Source organism: Culex quinquefasciatus, chromosome 2 (assembly GCF_015732765.1).
Source record: "Culex quinquefasciatus strain JHB chromosome 2, VPISU_Cqui_1.0_pri_paternal, whole genome shotgun sequence".
Taxonomy (NCBI): Eukaryota; Metazoa; Arthropoda; class Insecta; order Diptera; family Culicidae; genus Culex; species Culex quinquefasciatus.
In genome coordinates, this window is record NC_051862.1 from 107,584,202 (window position 1) to 107,605,335 (window position 21,134).

General features: G+C 38.7%; 1 pseudogene; it reads right to left on the reverse strand.

Moving 5' to 3' along the window:
- Window positions 1-14,284: 14,284 nt before the first annotated feature.
- Window positions 14,285-16,157, reverse strand: LOC119767880 (annotated as a pseudogene).
- Window positions 16,158-21,134: the final 4,977 nt, after the last annotated feature.

Sequence of the window (21,134 nt, forward strand, 5' to 3'; positions counted from 1 at the left end):
AACAGGACAGTCCAACTTCTTGCTTATGCGGACGACATTGATTTTATAGCGAGAGACCTAGAGACGGTGAAAAGGGTTTACACCGCCTTAAAGACGCAAGCAGGACGAATTGGATTGGCCATGAATACGACGAAAACAAAGTACATGAAAGGGAGGGGCTCAAAGGACGTTGACCCCCCAAGACTCACCCCTCTAGCTGTGGATGGCGATGTGCTGGAGGAGGTGAGCGAATTCGTGTACTTGGGATCGCTGGTAACGGCCGACAACGACACCAGCTTAGAGATCCGGACTCGTATCCACTCCGCGAATCGCGCCTACTTTGGATTACGGAAAACCTTGACATCTGATCGAGTGCAACGTGCCACGAAGCTGACCCTGTACAAGACACTGATTAGACCGGTTGCCCTCTATGGCCACGAGACCTGGACGCTGCGGCAAGAGGACGAACGAGCCCTGGAGTTTTCGAACGGAAGGTGCTGCGAACGATCTACGGTGGAGTACGTACAGCTCAGAACGAGTGGCGAAGGCGCATGAACCACGAACTGCACGCGCTGCTGGGAGAACCGACCATCGTCACCCTGGCGAGAATCGGGAGGCTCAGGTGGGCCGGCCATGTCGCGAGGATGGATGAAGACCATCCTGTCAGGATGCTCTTTGACCGCGCGCGACCGGATGGCGGCACTGGCCGAAGAGCAGGAGCGCAGCGTGCACGATGGGGTAATCAGATCGAGGCGGACCTAAGAAAGATCTGCAACCTAGGAGACTGGCGAGCTGCAGCCCAGAACCGAGCAACATGGAACAACCTTCTTGATACAGCACGGGCACCGCGTATGGTGTTCTAAGCTGTTTGGTATGGTATGTATTCCTCCGTTTCCGTAAGTTAACGTCAGCTGCTGGTGGTCACTGCAACGGTAGTAAAAGAACGCTAGTAGTTCTTTTATAATTATGAATTCAAAATTAATAAAATTCAACTTACCAACATCGTACCAACATGATGCAAACGTTTTTTTTTTCAACTGGAAACAAAGTTATCAGCTGACTGCATTTTTCTCCTCGAACCATTTGTTTTGGTTTAATGGATGAGAGAGTAAGAAATATTTTTGATTTTGTTTGTTGGTGCTCTCTCTTTCGCTCTTACATGGAACAAAATCGTGTTGCCAGTTTGATGAAATATTTTGTTGCAGTGTTGCTAGCAACAGCATCAAATCAGCACTATTCCGGCTATTAACATTCCAACGCCCAAGGCTCCGAAAAAGTTGGAACGGTAACTTCAACTCAATGGTTCTCGGGCATAACTCAACCAATCAAGATGATTCTTCTTTCCAGTGATTAGTTAGGATGTCTAGATGATTCTAGAACTTTGCAGAACTTAAATTGGTCATTTCTGTAATTTTTGCGAACAAAAACATCGTTCCAACTTTTTTTTTCGCGTGTAAAAAAAAATCGCCAATAATTCTGCGGAGGCAGTGTTTTTAAAAAAGGTGGAACGCTGTTTTCGGTCGCAGAAATTACAGATTTGTTCAAATCAAGTTCTGCAAAATTTTAGGATCATTAGGACATTCTTACAAATCACTGGAAACAAGAATCGTCCCGATTGGTTGAGTAATGCCCGAGAACCAGCGAGTTGAAGCTACCGTTCCACCTTTTTGGGATGCTTGGGCGTCCGTGTAAGTTGGACATGCGTTGGGCGTTCCAGTGTTAATAGAGCAGTTGTTTTAGAGCTAATTTGCAATAACCTTAGCTGTTTTATGACTGATTAGCTGGTGAATGCTGTTTAGCAACTCATTTATGATTTCTTTTAGTGCTGGATGGTTACTTGGGTATTGCCTGAGAATTTGAAAAAATACAGCTGTCAAAAATCTTGTGCGTTTATTTAAATGTTGCTTTGTGTTGTCCTTTGTAAAATCCTAAAATCTTCTATTGAAGTTAAATCCTCTAAAACATTTATTTTAATTTTTAAACATTTCATAGCACAAAATTAGTGTGACATGTCTGGCTAACATTTTGTAACTTCGTCTTTGTCTATGCCATTAGGTAGCTAAGAGTAAATATGGGTATCCGGAGCCATCGCTCCGTGCCGTACTCAAACACTTAGGATTCTTAGGACTTAAAAGGAAAATACTAGTAATAGTGGCCTACAGCTATGAAGTCAATTTCAATTTTGTTTAAACTTACCGACGAAACGTTACAACAAAATCCATCAAAATTGTCAATTTATCAGCCGAAGTCACCTCAAAAGTTGTGTGATTTAAACAATACATGAACAAAAACTTAAGAAATTGAAATTCATAATGTATCATGATTAGGCTGGTACAAATTATATTTAATGTTTTTGTCTACTTACTTACTTACTTTCTACGAATATTCACCAACGCGAACTTTTAATCCAACGAACGATCTTTTTAAATTTACAGTATTTTTTCTTTATGTGTAGCTTAACACCATGCTGGCAAACTGTCAAACGCGAAAAAGTGTGAGTTTGTTTATTTGTTTGCCATAGTCTAATACCTCCTTCAGTTGTGTTGGGTTGAGCCGAGTATTAAACTCCCAATCTACCACTTATGTGGCCGAAGGTTTACCACAGGGCTACATGGTACTGTATATTAGCAGCCAATACTGAACAATATAAATGAAAAATCATGCTCAAATAATTCAACATTTTTTCTTGCCTGCTCCTTTCATATTCCCATTAGCTGAAACAACTGCATATAAAACTTGGTTCAGGAGCATACAAAAATCCTTAAACAACCTTCAAACAAATCATTCTTCTCAGCTGTTTGATCAGGTTCGTCTTGGGTTCTTCCTTTTTATTACAAAACAATTGCATAAATAATCACAAGGTTTTGTGGATAAATGTACAGTGTGTGCATCTATTTGAACATTCTTTTTTTGTTAATTAAAGGATTATCAATTTGATTTATTCTAAAAGCGACCAAACACGATTTTTTTTTATACATTATGTCGATCAAAATTGAAAAATTAGGTGTCGCTGATAATAAAAAAAAAGTAAATCTTTCCCAGTTCCTGAGGGAAACACCCTTGAAGAGTATCGGGGCCGGCATTTACAAAGCGGATTCAGTGGCAGTTTCATTCTCAACTGTAATGTTAACATGTTAAGGTTAATGTTAACATTCCATAAGGTCCAGTTTGTGACGATACACAACCTTCCCTTTACTAAGCAATCGAATCCAGAAGGAAAAGGTCACCAGTTGTGTTGGTCCGAGTCGGGATTTGAACCCCGATCTACCGCTTACGAGGCGGAAGCGTTACCACTAGGCTACGTGGCTCGGACGAGGATAATCGCTTGTAAAAAATTAGGAAACCAATAAATTCCAACCAATTTTGCTTTTTTAACACATTTGAATTAGCGAATCTGAATTCGCGAATTGGAACAACTGATAGCTGTCAAAAGCTTAAAACCACGTGCTCAAAAATATCGAACAGCCGACTCGATTTGGAGGATAGAAACATAGAAATTAAATGAAAAAAAAAACCTCTCGCGGGTGAACCACCACGAAATTGTGTTTATTTGTTCATCAAATTGAGTGGCTTTTATTGCCAAATGACCATCTCATAGTCATCGAACTTTGGTGGCGGATACGGCGAGGGCGCGGTTTGGAAAGTCAAAGGTGTTCGAGTCTCGATAACGGCACTTTTTTTTGGTTGATGAACTGTTTTGAAAATGAACCTATGAGAATAAAGCTCTCGCTAATTTCGGGATTTATCCTCTGTGTCCGTTCGCAGTACCTTTATACTACTAGATCGTGTTCTGTATTCTCAGTTGGCCACTATTGCTAGTATCAAACAACTAAATCTTCTTTCAAGCGCAAAAATTTTGACGCCATGGAAACTTAAGTATTTGAAAATATTTCACAAGGTAAAAGCGCAGGATACTCGTATTTACACCTAGAATTTCAAGCGCTCGCCATATGGAGAGATTCTTTTTTTTTAAGAATAAAATTTGATTTTCAACTGCAATTCTTTGGAAATGCGATGCAAAAATTGTGGTAAAACAAATCATATATGTTGATCAAAAATAAATTATCAAACGAAGTTTGAAAGCGCTGTGAAAGTTTAGAACCATAGAAAAATATAGCAGCAGACTTTCCATACTGCCCCTTCATCTGCGTGTTTCACTCTCGTTTTATTGATGCCAAGAATAAAACAAATTTTAATTAATTAACATCTTCCGAATAAAAATCAATAATGGTGTTGTTGCCACCTTTACCAACACTTTCTTGAAATTATGCCAGAGTAGTGGCATAATAAAGTATACCATCGCCGATACGCGGCGCTACTTGTTCTCGAGAAAAAAGTGATACAACTTGTTTTTGACAGTTGGATTCTATGTTTTTAGTTTGGGTCACTTGAAAGACGTGTAGATGAACAATCTTAAGCATTTTTGAAATTGGTTTTTCGTAAGTGGGTCGGATACCGAGGCAAAAAAGGCTCTGTTTACCATTGGCTCTTACGTATTTTTGAAAACCAATCCGAGATATAGTATGTGCCCAAATACGTTAATACGCCGTATACGGTTGTTTATTTCGGCAGAAGTGGAGGCAGTTTGAAATTAAGCATAAGCATAAGCATAAGCATAAGCATAGGTGCCCACCCGCAGTTGCTACTCCGTTATTGACCAGGACCTCCAGAAGTTACATCCACGAGCCGTGGAAGATAAGTGGGTGCTATCTTTCCTCGCTTCGCAACTTCTCAAAGGCCCCTATCATGCTGATCAATACCGGCGCCGGCCACGACCAGTGGTAGGGTCACGGGGAAGTGGATGGGAATGTTAGTCCGATACTTGAGTGATAGAGACCGCCCAATCGACTGCTTCTCCGACAAAGTATCACATGAGTTTTGAGGGGGTTAGTAGATGGGTATGAGGTCAGGATTCACGAGTGGCAGTGATGTGACCATGAGCATTTTGTTTATCTATTGAAATTTTAAATCTTAGGCAGCCGGCTGCGGAAAGATAAATAATTGATTATTTAAAAAGTTTGTTTTAATCGAACGCGTGCCAACCGAGCGGTAGTGCTATGGGCTGGACTTATCAGTATATTTTACTGTTGGTACAATTAAGATAACGCGAGCAAATGTCAAAAATAGTAGATGAGTTAATACTAAAGCTGCCAGTTGGAATAAATTATCACGATCAACGAATATAAACGAAAAGAAAACAGGACACCACGTAACCGATTGTAATGAAATTAAAACAATAACTGAAACGAACTTAACCGGCGGCGTGCCTTCCTATCAACGATGATAAAAGAAGGACTTATAGTTTTAAAATATAAAAAGACTCCAAAAAATACGTTGCATAGTAACCGCGAAGTCCCGCTACTCACAATCGAATCCGAAAGATAGCTATCTAGAATTTTAAATATAGTATTAATTCGACCGCGATCCTCCAGAAATTCTTCGTCGGCGTGCCTTCCGATCAACGGTGATGTAAGAAGGGCTTTATTCATTAAAATGATTTTATATCATAAGCCTTAAAACATATTCGTCGGCGTGCCTTCCGATCATCGATGATATAGAAAGGACTTAATCCAGCAATACGACTTGCTTGTCTCGAAAAAAAAGAATTCGGATCGTTTCTATCGAAAACTATGTAAAGAGAACAAAAATAAACTCATTGGCCAACGAACGCGCGAACTAAAAATAAAGAAAAAAGAAGAAGAAGAAGACCAATCACCCCATGCACACAAACAGCGACACAAAAGAGATGAAAATAACACGAATCAGAAGAAATCCAATCACCCCATGTACACAAATAGCGACACAAAAGAGATGGAAAATAACACGAAAAAACAGGACTGCGCGTCCCACAAGCACCGCACTACTGATGCCATTATTTAATTATAATGACCAATCACCCCATGCACTCGAACAGCGACACAAAAGAGACGGAAAATAACACGAAAAACAGGACTGCGCGTCCACACAGGCACCGCACTACTGATGCCATTATTTAATTATAATGACCAATCACCCCATGCACTCGAACAGCGACACAAAAGAGACGGAAAATAACACGAAAAACAGGACTGCGCGTCCACACAGGCACCGCACTACTGATGCCATTATTTAATTATAATGACCAATCACCCCATGCACTCGAACAGCGACACAAAAGAGACGGAAAATAACACGAAAAACAGGACTGCGCGTCCACACAGGCACCGCACTACTGATGCCATTATTTAATTATAATGACCAATCACCCCATGCACTCGAACAGCGACACAAAAGAGACGGAAAATAACACGAAAAACAGGACTGCGCGTCCACACAGGCACCGCACTACTGATGCCATTATTTAATTATAATGACCAATCACCCCATGCACTCGAACAGCGACACAAAAGAGACGGAAAATAACACGAAAAAAAAAAACAGGACTGAGCGTCCACACAGGCACCGCACTACTGATGCCATTATTTAATTATAATGACCAATCACCCCATGCACTCGAACAGCGACACAAAAGAGACGGAAAATAACACGAAAAAACAGGACTGCGCGTCCACACAGGCACCGCACTACTGATGCCATTATTTAATTATAATGACCAATCACCCCATGCACTCGAACAGCGACACAAAAGAGACGGAAAATAACACGAAAAAAAAAAACAGGACTGAGCGTCCACACAGGCACCGCACTACTGATGCCATTATTTAATTATAATGACCAATCACCCCATGCACTCGAACAGCGACACAAAAGAGACGGAAAATAACACGAAAAAACAGGACTGCGCGTCCACACAGGCACCGCACTACTGATGCCATTATTTAATTATAATGACCAATCACCCCATGCACTCGAACAGCGACACAAAAGAGACGGAAAATAACACGAAAAAACAGGACTGCGCGTCCACACAGGCACCGCACTACTGATGCCATTATTTAATTATAATGACCAATCACCCCATGCACTCGAACAGCGACATAAAAGAGACGGAAAATAACACGAAAAACAGGACTGCGCGTCCACACAGGCACCGCACTACTGATGCCATTATTTAATTATAATGACCAATCACCCCATGCACTCGAACAGCGACACAAAAGAGACGGAAAATAACACGAAAAACAGGACTGCGCGTCCACACAGGCACCGCACTACTGATGCCATTATTTAATTATAATGACCAATCACCCCATGCACTCGAACAGCGACACAAAAGAGACGGAAAATAACACGAAAAAACAGGACTGAGCGTCCACACAGGCACCGCACTACTCACAGAAGTGGAGGCAGTTTGAAATTAACGCAAAAGTGTGTGTACACCACCAACTGCGTTACGTAATAAAATAATGCTCTTTTACGCTGGTAAACTGAAAACCCAACCATGGTAGTTGCTACCATCTTAAATTGAGAACACGCACCGACGTATTTTTGCTAAAAACATTCTGTGCTTGGATTGACTAATTAACGCAGTCAGTTTTACTATGTCGTGAGCGGTATAGTAATTTTAACCCTCCAATACGGAGAAAATGATAATGATTTTGTAATTGCTACCATGCAATTTTGTGGAAACATGGTACATTTTACCATATTTGCGTTTACTTTTACCAAAAAGCCACAGTTAATTTAATACGCAGCATTTTTAGCAAATGTTTTTTTTTTAATTACCATGGTCATGGCTTTCAGTGTGGCGCTGCGTGGTGGTAGATGCCTTGAAATTACTTGAAAATTCATACCCGTGGTACTACCCAGTCAACTCAATCGGAATTAAATTCGAATCGTTTAAGTATTCCGTTTCAAACGCAACAACCGAACTGAATTCCGTTTCAGAATTCCGATTGAGTGGACTGGGCAGTAGGTTCAAGTAGGATTACACACTTTTGTGTAGTAATCCACTGTGAAAATCAGTGTAATAAACGAGGCAGCTATATACCACCACGCAGCGTAAAAGAGCATTCTTATTACGTAACGCAGTTGTTGGTGTGGGTTGATAAATAACTAAAGTTGAACTAAAAAAAGTTTAATGCTGTTACTCGGTGAAGCAATAACGTTGCCCAGGCACGAAATATTATAGCAGAGCTGGTTCTGTAAGAATCCTGCTAGAATGTCACTACATTTATATATCTATATAAGAAAATGGAAACTGTGTTAGAACTCGGCTAGAAACCAACCAACGAATGCCTGCTCATTTAGGTACACTTCTTTTATTACGTAACGCTAAAATTTGGATTTTTTGACCCCCTCCCCCTTCGTTTAAAATGTCCATACAAATTAAAAAAAAAAAATACTTAACTCGTTCGAACCTCCCACCCCCTCAACCTACACCATCAACTGCGTTACGTAATAAAAGATGCTCTTTTACGCTGGTGGCGCTGCGTGGTGGTAGCTGCCCTGTTCATAGAGTTATCTACGTGCGCATGTATTGCGTGAACGTACACGAAAAACATTGAGGTTAAATTTTGTACCCGCCAGCAAAACAAATGGAGTGCTAGTGTGCGTTAGCTTGGGCTTAGATAACTCACTATTACACTATGAAAATATCCATGGCTAATCCAAGGAACCAAAAGGTGGCAACAGAAATGTTCGTCAAAAAGAGGTGCCGCAAAAAAAACTTGTTTGATCAAATGTTCGAACAAATCAGCAACAATTACAAGTTTACCAGTCAACTATACTTGAAAGTTAGGTTTGTTATTTGTTTTTTCTTTTATTACGTAACGCAGTTGTTGGTGTGGGTTCGCTTCGCTAGGAGAATTTAGCGGATTGCAGACTGGATTTTTGCCATGTGATGTGATGATTGTCTAAGCCCAAGTTGCCTAGGAATCGATAATTGGGAATAGAACCAATTCCACCTGAACCAGATTCTCACCACCATGGCATCCGTCCATTGCCGGCCGCTCCCATCTCCACCGCGCACCAGGGACAAGGAAAGGGGTTTGGAAGACGGGAAGTGTTGATGCTCCAATTTTTTCAGAATATTAATGGAAAATCTCCACGGTATCCTCAAGTAAGTTTCGCTTGAAGTTGGACGGTTTTTGGGAAATTGAATGGTCTGAGGATCCACACTAGGCGAGCGGTAAAGACCGTTGCATTGTTGTTCGAATTCTTCGTAAGTTCTCATTTCTAATGGGAAAGCTTTCAATTCTTCTCATCTCTTATTGGATGAATTCTATCAGTCGCCCAGGCTATTTATAGCGAGGTAATGTAGGTTCATTTCAAATGCGCCTGCATGCATGCAATTCAATGCATTCTTGTATGTTCTGATATTCAACTTGCATCCAACCTTATTCTCGTCCGTTTCTTGGATTCAACTATATCAGTCTAAGTCCTACTGAAGCTACCAATGCTCCACGGTAAAGTGGAAAGCATTTTGTTTGCCAATCCTAAGGACAGGGGATCGAACCCCGCAGTGAGCTTCATGTTTTTCATTAATTTCCAAATTCAGTGAGTCCAGAACTTTCTCGTTGGGAGCAGATGGGTATCGAACCCAGGACCATTCGCTTATTAAGCGAACACCGTAACCGTTCTGTAAGAATCCTGCTAGAATGTCACTACATTTATGTATCTATAAGAAAATGGAAACTGTGTTAGAACTCGGCTAGAAACCAACCAACGAATGCCTGCTCATTTAGGTACACTTCTTTTATTACGTAACGCTAAAAAAATACTTAACTCGTTCGAACCTCCCACACCCTCAACCCACACCACCAACTGCGTTACGTTACTCAATCGGATTCTAAAACGGAATTCAGTTCGGTTGTTGCGTTTGAAACGGAATACTTAAACGATTCGAATTTAATTCCGATTGAGTTGACTGGGTAGTACCACGGGTATGAATTTTCAAGTAATTTCAATATGGCGACTTGCATCAGAAGAAAAAGAGGCATTTTCGCTAGTTTTAACTGTTCTGTGTTCTGGTAACCGCCGACAATGACACCAGCAAAGAGATCCGGACTCGTATTTTTGCTGGAAATCGTGCGTACTTCGGATTACGGAAAACCCTTACTTCGGATCGAGTGCAACGCCGCACGAAGCTGACGATGTACAAAACACTGATTAGACCGGTAGTCCTCTATGGCCACGAGACCTGGGCGATGCGGCAAGAGGACGAACGTGCCCTTGGAGTTTTCGAACGGAAGGTGCTACGAACGATCTACGGTGGAGTGCAGGTGTCTGACGGAGTGTAGCGACGACGCATGAACCACGAACTGCACGCGTTTCTTGAAGAACCGACCATCGCCACCCAGGCGAAGATCGGGAGGCTCAGGTGGGCCGGCCATGTCGCCCGAATGGACGAAAGCCAGCCTGTAAGACTGCTATTTGACCGCGCTGAACCAGCTGGCGGAACAGGCAGAAGAGCAGGAAACCGCGCGCACGGTGGGGAGACCAAGTGAATGGTGATATCCGGAAGATCTGTAACCTGGGAAATTGGAGAGTAGCAGCACAAGACCGAGAAAGATGGAAGCGTCTTCTTGCTACAGCACGCGTACCTGGTGCGCTATGCTGATTGGTATGTATGTATGTGTTCTGCGTGCACATCCGCAAACATCGACCACACACATACTAATACAAAGCGCCACCAAGAGGCAAAAGGTAATTACGAATATTTTTGGCACTTTCGTTTCGGTTTTGCAAAACAAATAACAACACTAACTTTTAAGTATAGTTTGACTCATATTTAAGGATATTTAAGTAATTTCAACATGGCGACTTGTATCAGAAGAAGGTGAGGCATTTTCGCTAGTTGTAACTGTTCTGTGTTCTGCGTGCACCTCCGCAAACATCGACCACACACATACTAATACAAAGCGCTACCAAGAGGCAAAAGGTAATTACGAATATTTTTGGCATTTTCGTTTCGGTTTTGCAAAAACAAATGACAAAACTAGCTTTTAAGTATAGTTTGACTATCAAACTTGAAATTGTTGCTGATTTTAACGAAAATTTGATCAAAAAATAATATATATCGTATATATATATAACTCGTTCGAACCCCCCACACCCTCAACCCACATCACCAACTGCGTTACGTAATAAAATAATGCTCTTTTACGCTGTACTCCCCAGTCAACTCAATCGGAATTAAATTCGAATTGAGTTTTCAAAAAGCCATAAGAGCCATCGTGATCTCCGACATTAAGATTCGTTTTTCTCCAAATTGTAATAACATTTCATTCATTTTTAGTTTGGGTCACTTGAAAGACGTGTAGATGAACAATCTTAAGCATTCTTGAAATTGGTTTTTCGTAAGTAGGTCGGATACCGAGGCAAAAAAGGCTTTGTTTACCATTGACTCTTACGTATTTTTGAAAACTAATCCGAGATATAGTATGTGCCCAAATACGTAAATACGCCTCTTTCGTATACGGTTGTTTATTTCGGCAGAAGTGGAGGCAGTTTGAAATTAACGCAAAAGTGTGTGTACACCACCAACTGCGTTACGTAATAAAATAATGCTCTTTTACGCTGGTAAACTGAAAACCCAACCATGGTAGTTGCTACCATATTAAAGGGTTAAATTGAGAACACGCACCGACGTATTTTTGCTAAAAACATTCTGTGCTTGGATTGACTAATTAACGCAGTTAGTTTTACTATGTCGTGAGCGGTATAGTAATTTTAACCCTCCAATACGGAGAAAATGATAATGATTTATTACGTTTATTACGCTGTGAAAATATCTATGGCTAATTTAAGGAACCAAAAGGTGGCAACAGAAATGTCCGTTCAAAAGAGGTGCTGCAAAAAAACTTATTATTTTTTGATAAAATTTTCGAACAAATCAGCAACAAAGTTTGAGTCAAACTATACTTAAAAGTTAGTGTTGTTAATTGTTTTGCAAAACCGAAACGAAAGTGCCAAAAATATTCGTAATTACCTTTTGCCTCTTGGTGGCGCTTTGTATTAGTATGTGTGTGGTCGATGTTTGCGGATGTGCACGCAGAACACAGAACAGTTAAAACTAGCGAAAATGCCTCATTTTCTTCTGATACAAGTCGCCATATTGATGTTCGAACAAATCAGCAACGTAAATTGAATCAGACTATACTTTAAAGTTAGTTTTTTTATTTGTTTTTGCAATACCGAAAAGAAAGTGCCAAAAATATTCGTAATTACCTTTTGCCTCCTTGTGGCGCTTTGTATTAGTATGTGTGTGGTCGATGTTTGCGGACGTGCACGCAAAAAACAGAGCAGTTAGAACTAGCGAAAATGCCTCACTTTCTTCAGATGCAAGTCGCCATATTGAAATTACTTGAAAATTCATACCCGTGGTCAGTCAACTCAATCGGAATTAAATTCGAATCGTTTAAGTATTCCGTTTCAAACGCAACAACCGAACTGAATTCCGTTTCAGAATTCCGATTGAGTAGACTGGGCAGTAGGTTCAAGTAGGATTACACACTTTTGTGTAGTAATCCTGGATATTTTCACAGTGTAATAAACGAAGGCAGCTATACCACCACGCAGCGTAAAAGAGCATTCTTTTGTTACACGCAGAAAAATGTTTTGTAGAATCAGCCTGTACGAGGTTTGAATCAACAAAATTTTTGTTGAATACAATCAACGCCGATTTTGCGTTGAAACAAAACTTGATTTTCTCAATTCCACAAAAGTCTTTTGTTGTTTTGAAAAAGCTGCTTTGACGTTTAGCGTTGATTCAACATAAATAATGATTTTCAAATCAACAAAACGTTTTGTTGATTCAAATATGACTTATTTTTCTGCGTGTACGTAACGCAGTTGTTGGTGTGGGTTGATAAATAACTAAAGTCGAACTTTAGTTGAACTAAAAAAAGTTTAATGCTGTTACTCGGTGAAGCAATAACGTTGCCCAGGCACGAAATATTATAGCAGAGCTGGTTCTGTAAGAATCCTGCTAGAATGTCACTACATTTATGTATCTATAAGAAAATGGAAACTGTGTTAGAACTCGGCTAGAAACCAACCAACGAATGCCTGCTCATTTAGGTACACTTCTTTTATTACGTAACGCTAAAATTTGGATTTTTTGACCCCCTCCCCCTTCGTTTAAAATATCCATACAAATTTCAAAAAAAAAATACTTAGCTCGTTCGAACCTCCCACCCCCTCAACCTACACCACCAACAGCGTTACGTAATAAAAGATGCTCTTTTACGCTGGTGGCGCTGCGTGGTAGTAGCTGCCCTGTTCATAGAAAGAAGAAGTTTGATTTGTTAATATGGAGTCAGTCGAAGTACAAGTACTTGCCCTTTATTTAAAAAGTCAAAGTAGTTATGTCACAGACATAACCGGAATGGCGTAGACTTACGTAAAATTTAGATATGTGGACATGTGGGTTTTCCATATATTAATTTGAAGAATTAGCTATATATATTGGAAGGAACACCCATTCGAACGGCAAAGAGAGGAAAGAAAGAGACGAAGGAATTTTAGCGAGCCGAATGGGGGGAGGGCAAGGGGGTTGACACATCGAATATTTTCATTCGAATCATTCTGTTCATTCCAGAATTATTCTGGAATGATGCTGGCATAAATATGATTATTCCGTTTCTACCTAATTTTGTTTTTGCGTGTTAGCGATCTGAAGCTGTCATTTGTCAAAAGTAAACATGTTTTGAAAATCAATTTCGAACAACCCGTGTTCCGTCGTCATTTGCGGCAACCAGATGCCCCTGCGGTTTATATCTACCAACGTGTGCCAGATGGCCAGACGCAAGGTGTACCTCGCGGAATTGGCCGGTGGAGGAGTAAGTTTTGGAGAAAATCTGGTAACGAGCAGGGTGGAGGAATTTGTCGCGGCCGCCACCATCACGACCACCGTCTCCACTTGGAGGTGGCACTGACCGAGGACTGTCTCATGGTGAACCGGTCCGGCGAGGACCTTCTTCGCCACGTAGAGTTCGTGTTCCGGGACATCGAAGCGGTTACCGAAATGTGTCCGCTGGTTCTGGTGGGGAGGCCCCGCTGACAAACGGTGGAGATGGTCAGGATGGCGGTGTCATCGGCGGGAATCGAATCGCATTCATGAGGTTGTTCTTGGCCCGTTCTACTGAGACGGGGCCGCTGTCGGGATGGACCAGGTGAGCACCAGGAGGCCAAAGCAAGTGCAGGTTGACTTGACTACAGATGAAATGAAGGTTCTTATAGTGTACTTTTCTTACAGTTAGTACTGCTTCAGCGAGGAAGATCTGAACCACGACATTTGACTGTGCTAAGGGTTGGACGTCGTCGGTTGGACCCCGTCCGTGATCCGAGTTCCATCGGGTACAGACGCAGCTGATGAACTGTCCATCATCATCGTCGCGATCCAGCAGTCCATTAGGCAGGAATTGGTCGATGATTGTAGGATTCAGGCCGTCAGCCTGCCGAAGAGGTGGCCCATCAATTTGGCGGACGTTGGTACGGGTTCTTGCCGTTGCTACCAGGTTCTTACGAATCCACACAAATAACAGTGAACGAAGTTGACATCCCAGGGAGTTCCGGACGGTTAAGGAGAGGTTTTCATGCTGCGAGCAGGAGCTGTCGCAGCTCATCACGTAGAAACAATTGGACCAAGCTCAGAAGTTCAACTTTGTATTACAGATTCATTTTTTGGGCCAAATTAAAAGTTAGAGGAGAATTAAGACATTATTTAATGATTTGTTTGTCAATGCAGGTAACAAAATATGCGAATATAAAAAAACTGCATTACATTTAATCGCTAACAAATAAATATGATGAACAAAAAATGGAGAGTAGGTAAAATAAACAAGCTCACAAATCTCATTTCGGTAAAGATAATTTTCGTTCGCGTCTGGTTGACCTGCCATACGTTCAGCTCCTCTTACTCCTCGATGCAAGCGTCCTCCTGGCCCGGCTTGTAGCCTTTGGTCGTGCAGCGCTCCATCACGTCCGAGATCTTGACCGTTTTGCTCGCAACGATCAACTCCCGTACCAGCGCAAAGATCTTGTTCAACGTGTTTGGACGCTGTGAATAAAAAAGATTTTTGGTACGGGCGTATTTAAGTCATTTATAAAGTAACTTACCGAGATTCCTTTTCTGCACGTTTTGGTTCAGCAAGTCCTTGGATATTTCCAACAGACGGAGGGCCTCCTACATGTCATGATTGTGAAATTCGTCGGCCAGACGGAGTCGAATAAGGGCGGTCGCGAGACGCAAAATTCTTAGCATGTTTCGGCCCAAGGTGAAGGTCATGTCACGGTTGTTGTGTCTACGTACGCGTTGACGATGTACTCGAACAGTCCCAGCGGGATAACTGGAACTTCGCGCTTGCACAGTGCGTTGAACCTGCGAACAGCGACATGTCCAGAGTTTTGATGCGCGATAGCGCCAGCTTCCATGGCTGAGGACGAAGGTGATGTGTTTGGCCAGACGATGAGTTGTTGCAGTCCGGATTCTCTAGGATGAGCCAGCAAAGGTCAAACGGGCAAGCAGAGCGGCTGGCAGTTGGATGTTCTGCTAAATGGTGAGTTGTAACGGCCGTACGCCGGAATCGACACACGAGCGTTCATACAATCATGATCGATGTAGGGATATAGCCCAACATCTGCGACTTGGCCACACCGAGATCTGCCATCAGGCAGATTGCCACGAATATTCATGCCGTTCGGTGTCGATAGACTCCACCAACTAGCAGCAACAGCAGGTCTTTCTTCACGGCCAATTGGCCGCAAATCTCCGGCGTCAAACTGCTCTAAATTTGCGTCACCCTTGGCCAATTCGTTGCTCGTCTCGCCATTCTCGTACTTATTAAGACCGGGACACATCACGGTCAACAAGCGCGGAATGTGTCCCACGGGAACCCGATCGCTGTGCTCCTGGATGTTTTACTCCTGGAACTTCATAAACTTGGAACCGTGCGTCTAGAGGTACAAACGGCCACCGGATTTGTTCACCCGGCAATCCTCCGACGGACAATCAATTGTTGGCATGTAGCTCTTCGAGCTCACCGTTTGGTACGTCTCGGCATCACAACAGTCACACGTATAAGTGGCCACCGTCATCATGGGCCTCACCTCGGTGCAGTTCCTCGAACCGTTGCCAACTTGTCGATGCTCTCTACCTTTACCTCCCGGATCGAAAACGCCTTCGACACGCTCGGTGCCTTGAAGTGAATCTCGTAACGCTTGACCAGTACGGCCGGAATCGTGTACCGCGCATCCGCGGAACTTCCCCACCAGAACCAGCGGACGCATCTCCCCGGTCACCGTTTGAGGTCCTAGTACATGTCGGGGGGTCCTCGTCGAATTGGTTCACCTTGAGACAGTCTTCCGTCACGGCTATCTCCTGGTGGAAACGATAGTTTTTAATCGACCTCTTCTATTGGCAAATTCCGCTAGATACTCTTTTGGGTACCTAGTGCACGTTGGGAGGAACTTCCTCAAGGGCTTTTGCATGCCGCAAACGACGACGGAACGAACGCAGGATAGTATAAAAACACGTGTGTGATGAAAACAACATGTTTGCTTTGTTTTGATTTTTTGACATTTACACGCTAATATGAAAAACTCATATTATAGAGCAAAACATTCTCATCATTCCAATCATTCTGGAATTAAACTGGAATGATTCCAGAATGATCGAGTGTCAACCCCCTTGGGGGAGGGGGAGAGGGGGCATAGGGGTTGGGGGCGAGAGCAGCCTCAGAAAGCTGTGCAATCCGTCGCCCCCGAAGACCAAAATTTGTTCCTGAAATTTAAATTCAAATTAGCTCGCTGCCTCGTCCCGGGTGGGACGAGGGCAACTCTTTCAACACTAGAATTTGATGAGACGTAAATCTTTCAGAAGCGCTCGCCGCGAATGCGACGAGCTAGTTGGATGTCCCGATAGTTTAACAACCAAGGCTTGACCCACGAGAGGCTTTTCGGCGGAAGGCAGCAGGCGCGCGCCTCATCTTGTTGATGCCTCGTCCCGGGTGGGACGAGGGATTGGGATAGAAGCACCTCTGAACCACAGCAACCACGAAAGATCCAAACGGTCCGGCCATCGAGAGGCAACTGGCTGACGGTGACGACGAGAAGGCGATGCGCACTTCTTTTCCAGTTCTGGTCCCTCTCTCCTGCTGCTGCTGCTGCTCTGGGCTGAGCTTTCCTTCCGCTGCTGCTCTGGTCTCTCTCCTGCTGCTGCTGCTCTGGGCTGAGCTTTCCTGCTGCTGCTGCTGCCGGTCCGACGTCTGAGACGTGAATGATGGAATGAGCTCTGGCGCACGTTCTTATGTACAGGGTTGTTACGGAAAAGTCGAGAAAAAATCCGCGCCAGATCCGCGCCGACCCCAAAACCCAATCCGCGCGAAATCCGCGCCATATAAAAAAAAATCGCGAAAAAAAATAAAAGGGTGTAACATAATGAATGAAATTTTAATCGAAAAAAGAATAATACAGAAGGCATTTGGATCAGTACCGTTGATCAGTTGTGGATTCATATCGCACCTGTACCAAATGGAATCTTTTTGCCATTTCTGAAACAATATTAGCGTTTTTACAACACTTTAAATATCGTTGCTTTAAAAACAAATTCAGAAAAAATTAAATTCGAAAATTTTAAAAATTAAAGCCATAAAATAAATCACCAAATTATAAAATCTAGGTATTTAGTGCTTGATAATTCTCGCCAAAACTTTACTCTGGAAAATCGAAACACGAAATTTCTATTATTTCCTTCTCTAAATTTCTCTAAACTAAAATATGACTCCGAAAATGATCCGAACTAAGAAAATGGCAAAAAATAATTTAATAATTTAATAATTTGATAATTTAATAATTTAATAGTTTGATAATTTAATAATTTAATAATTTAATAATTTAATAATTTAATAATTTAATAATTTAATAATTTAATAATTTAATAATTTAATAATTTAATAATTTAATAATTTAATAATTTAATAATTTAATAATTTAATAATTTAATAATTTAATAATTTAATAATTTAATAATTTAATAATTTAATAATTTAATAATTTAATAATTTAATAATTTAATAATTTAATATTTAAATAACTTTATTATTTAACAATTTAATAATTTAATAATTTAAAAATTTAAAAATTTAATAATTTAATAATTTAATGATTTAATAATTTAATAATTTAATAATTCAATAATTTAATAATTTAATAATTTAATAATTTAATATTTTAATAATTTAATAATTGAAAAATTTAATAATTTAATAATTTAATAATTTAATAATTCAATAATTTAATAATTTAATAATTTAATAATTTAATAATTTAATAATTTAATAATTTAATAATTTAATAATTTAATAATTTAATAATTTAATAATTTAATAATTTAATAATTTAATAATTTAATATTTTAATAATTTAATAATTTAATAATTTAATAATTTAATAATTTAATAATATAATAATATAATAATTTAATAATTTAATAATTTAATAATTTAATGATTTAATAATTTAATAATTTAATAATTTAATAATTTAATAATTTAATAATTTAATAATTTAATAATTCAATAATTTAATAATTTAATAATTTAATAATTTAATAATTTAATAATTTAATAATTTAATAATTTAATAATTTAATAATTTAATAATTTAATAATTTAATAATTTAATAATTTAATAATTTAATAATTTAATAATTTAATAATTTAATAATTTAATAATTTAATAATTTAATAATTTAATAATTTAATAATTTAATAATTTAATAATTTAATAATTTAATAATTTAATAATTTAATAATTTAATAATTTAATAATTTAATAATTTAATAATTTAATAATTTAATAATTTAATAATTTAATAATATAATAATATAATAATTTAATTATTTAATAATTTAATAATTTAATAATTTAATAATTTAATAATTTAATAATTTAATAATTTAATAATTTAATAATTTAATAATTTAATAATTTAATAATTTAATAATTTAATAATTTAATAATTTAATAATTTAATAATTTAATAATTTAATAATTTAATAATTTAATAATTTAATAATATAATAATATAATAATTTAATAATTTAATAATTTAATAATTTAATAATTTAATAATTAATTAATTTAATAATTTAATAATTTAATAATTTAATAATTTAATAATTTAATAATTTAATAATTTAATAATTTAATAATTTAATAATTTAATAATTTAATAATTTAATAATTTAATAATTTAATAATTTAATAATTTAATAATTTAATAATTTAATAATTTAATAATGAAATAATTTAATAATTTAAAAATTTAATAATTTAATAATTTTAATAATTTTAATAATATAATAATATAATAATCAAATAATTTAATAATCTAATAATTTAAAAAAAAATTTATTTGATAACTTAAGAACTTTCCTTAAAAAATAAAAATAACAAAATCAATTGTAACATTTTCGTAATTTTTCAATTTAATAATTCGTACTTTTTTAGGTTTTTTAAGTCTGTAAGTTTTGACAATTTCAAATTATGAATTCTAATTTTTTTATTTTTTGAATATGTTAATTCTGAAATTTCAAATGGAACATTTCCATTCGAGCAGTTTTTGCTTTTTTGTACAATGTATTTTTTATGGAGCGAAATGTCAAAAACTGCTCGACTGTGGGTGCTCCATTGGGAGTAGAATCAATTCTACCTGAATCAGAGTGGTAACAGAAGTTTTGTTTTTTTAATAAACCAAAAATTTAAAAATTTAAATTTTTATATTGAAAAACATAGAAAATCTAAAAGTTTCATTGCTTCAAATTTTTAAAATTCTGTAATTTTTCGAATTTTGTTCTTTTGATTTTAATAAAATTTGATATTTATTTGAATTGTAAGGCAGATGTTTTAAAAATAATGAGTTGTAATGTTATGTTGAATTAATATAACAAATCTCCATACATTAAAAAAATCGCTTCTTGAAGATTATTTCGAAGTTTCATATTAAGAAAAAAATCAATAATTTTTGAACAAAATTTTCTTCATTAACAACTTCTTAGAAACTGATATTTTCGCACTCAACGAAAAAGAATTAATTTATTTAATTCCTAATAATATTTTTCTTTGTAATTTGAAAGAAATTCTATCGTTATCAATTATTTTGTTTATCAAATTGATATCCGCGCGAAATCCGCGCCTGAGCAAAATTAGCCAGCAAATCCGCGCCAGATCCGCGCGATACGCGCCATCCGCGCCATCCGCGCGATCCGCGCCGTCCGTAACAACCCTGTATGTATTATTTCGGCCCGCTACTTCCCCTCCTTTTTCGCGACCGACACTCGGTCGCGTTGCTCGGATGATTTTCCCCTCAAAATAGGTACTTGACATTCCCGTCCGTGAGTGGGAAGCGCTCATTTTGCTTGCAAAATCTCTGCATTTTGAAAACATTTTAAAACATTCAATTGTTTCAATAGTTAAACTATTTTGCCAACAATGAAAGTTTTATAGCAAATTGCTGAATAATTTTCGAATCGAATGGCACATAAATCGTGTCGATTCGATTAGAGGGAAGGAAGATATAAGCGTTTGACGGATGACGCAGTAATCCAGGGCCTTCGGCCCGGGTTTTTTGGAATGACACCCCAGTACCTTCGACAAAGACGTAAGTCTACGTCAAAAATATGCTTAATGAAAAAATAATAATAAATATACAAAATTATTTTATTTACATTTATTTTATTTCACAACTTGACTTTGCGCATGATTAATAAAAGCACAATTCCCCGGCACAAGCATCTACGAATCGCACCTCACAATCCTTTTTAGTAAACGTCTTTATAAGTTTTACATTAAAATCGTGATCCAAATGAAAACTGTTCAGGTTAAGCAAATTATACCAGGCAGAGTCGATGCTTGGAAGAACTGAGTCGCGCTGAGCGAACGGAACTGGTACTGCTTCTTCTGCACCTGCGGCTTGCGGTATTTGAACGCGTTCAGCACGTAACCAAGAAGAAGCTTAAGCTCAAGCACAGATTTCAACTGATTTCCCGACGAGCAGTACTCCTAGCACCAGCATTCGACCAGCGGAACATCGATCACCCATCGACATTGAACGGCCGCGGCACCCACAGCAACAACATCCCGTTTGGAGGAAGCAGTCCTTCAAGAGTAATGCAACACTTCCAGCAGCGGTGCGACGAACCAATTAAAACCTGGAGGGGGGGAACAAAATAATGTCTTTATTCACAGAAAAAACAACTGGTTCGAAAGAT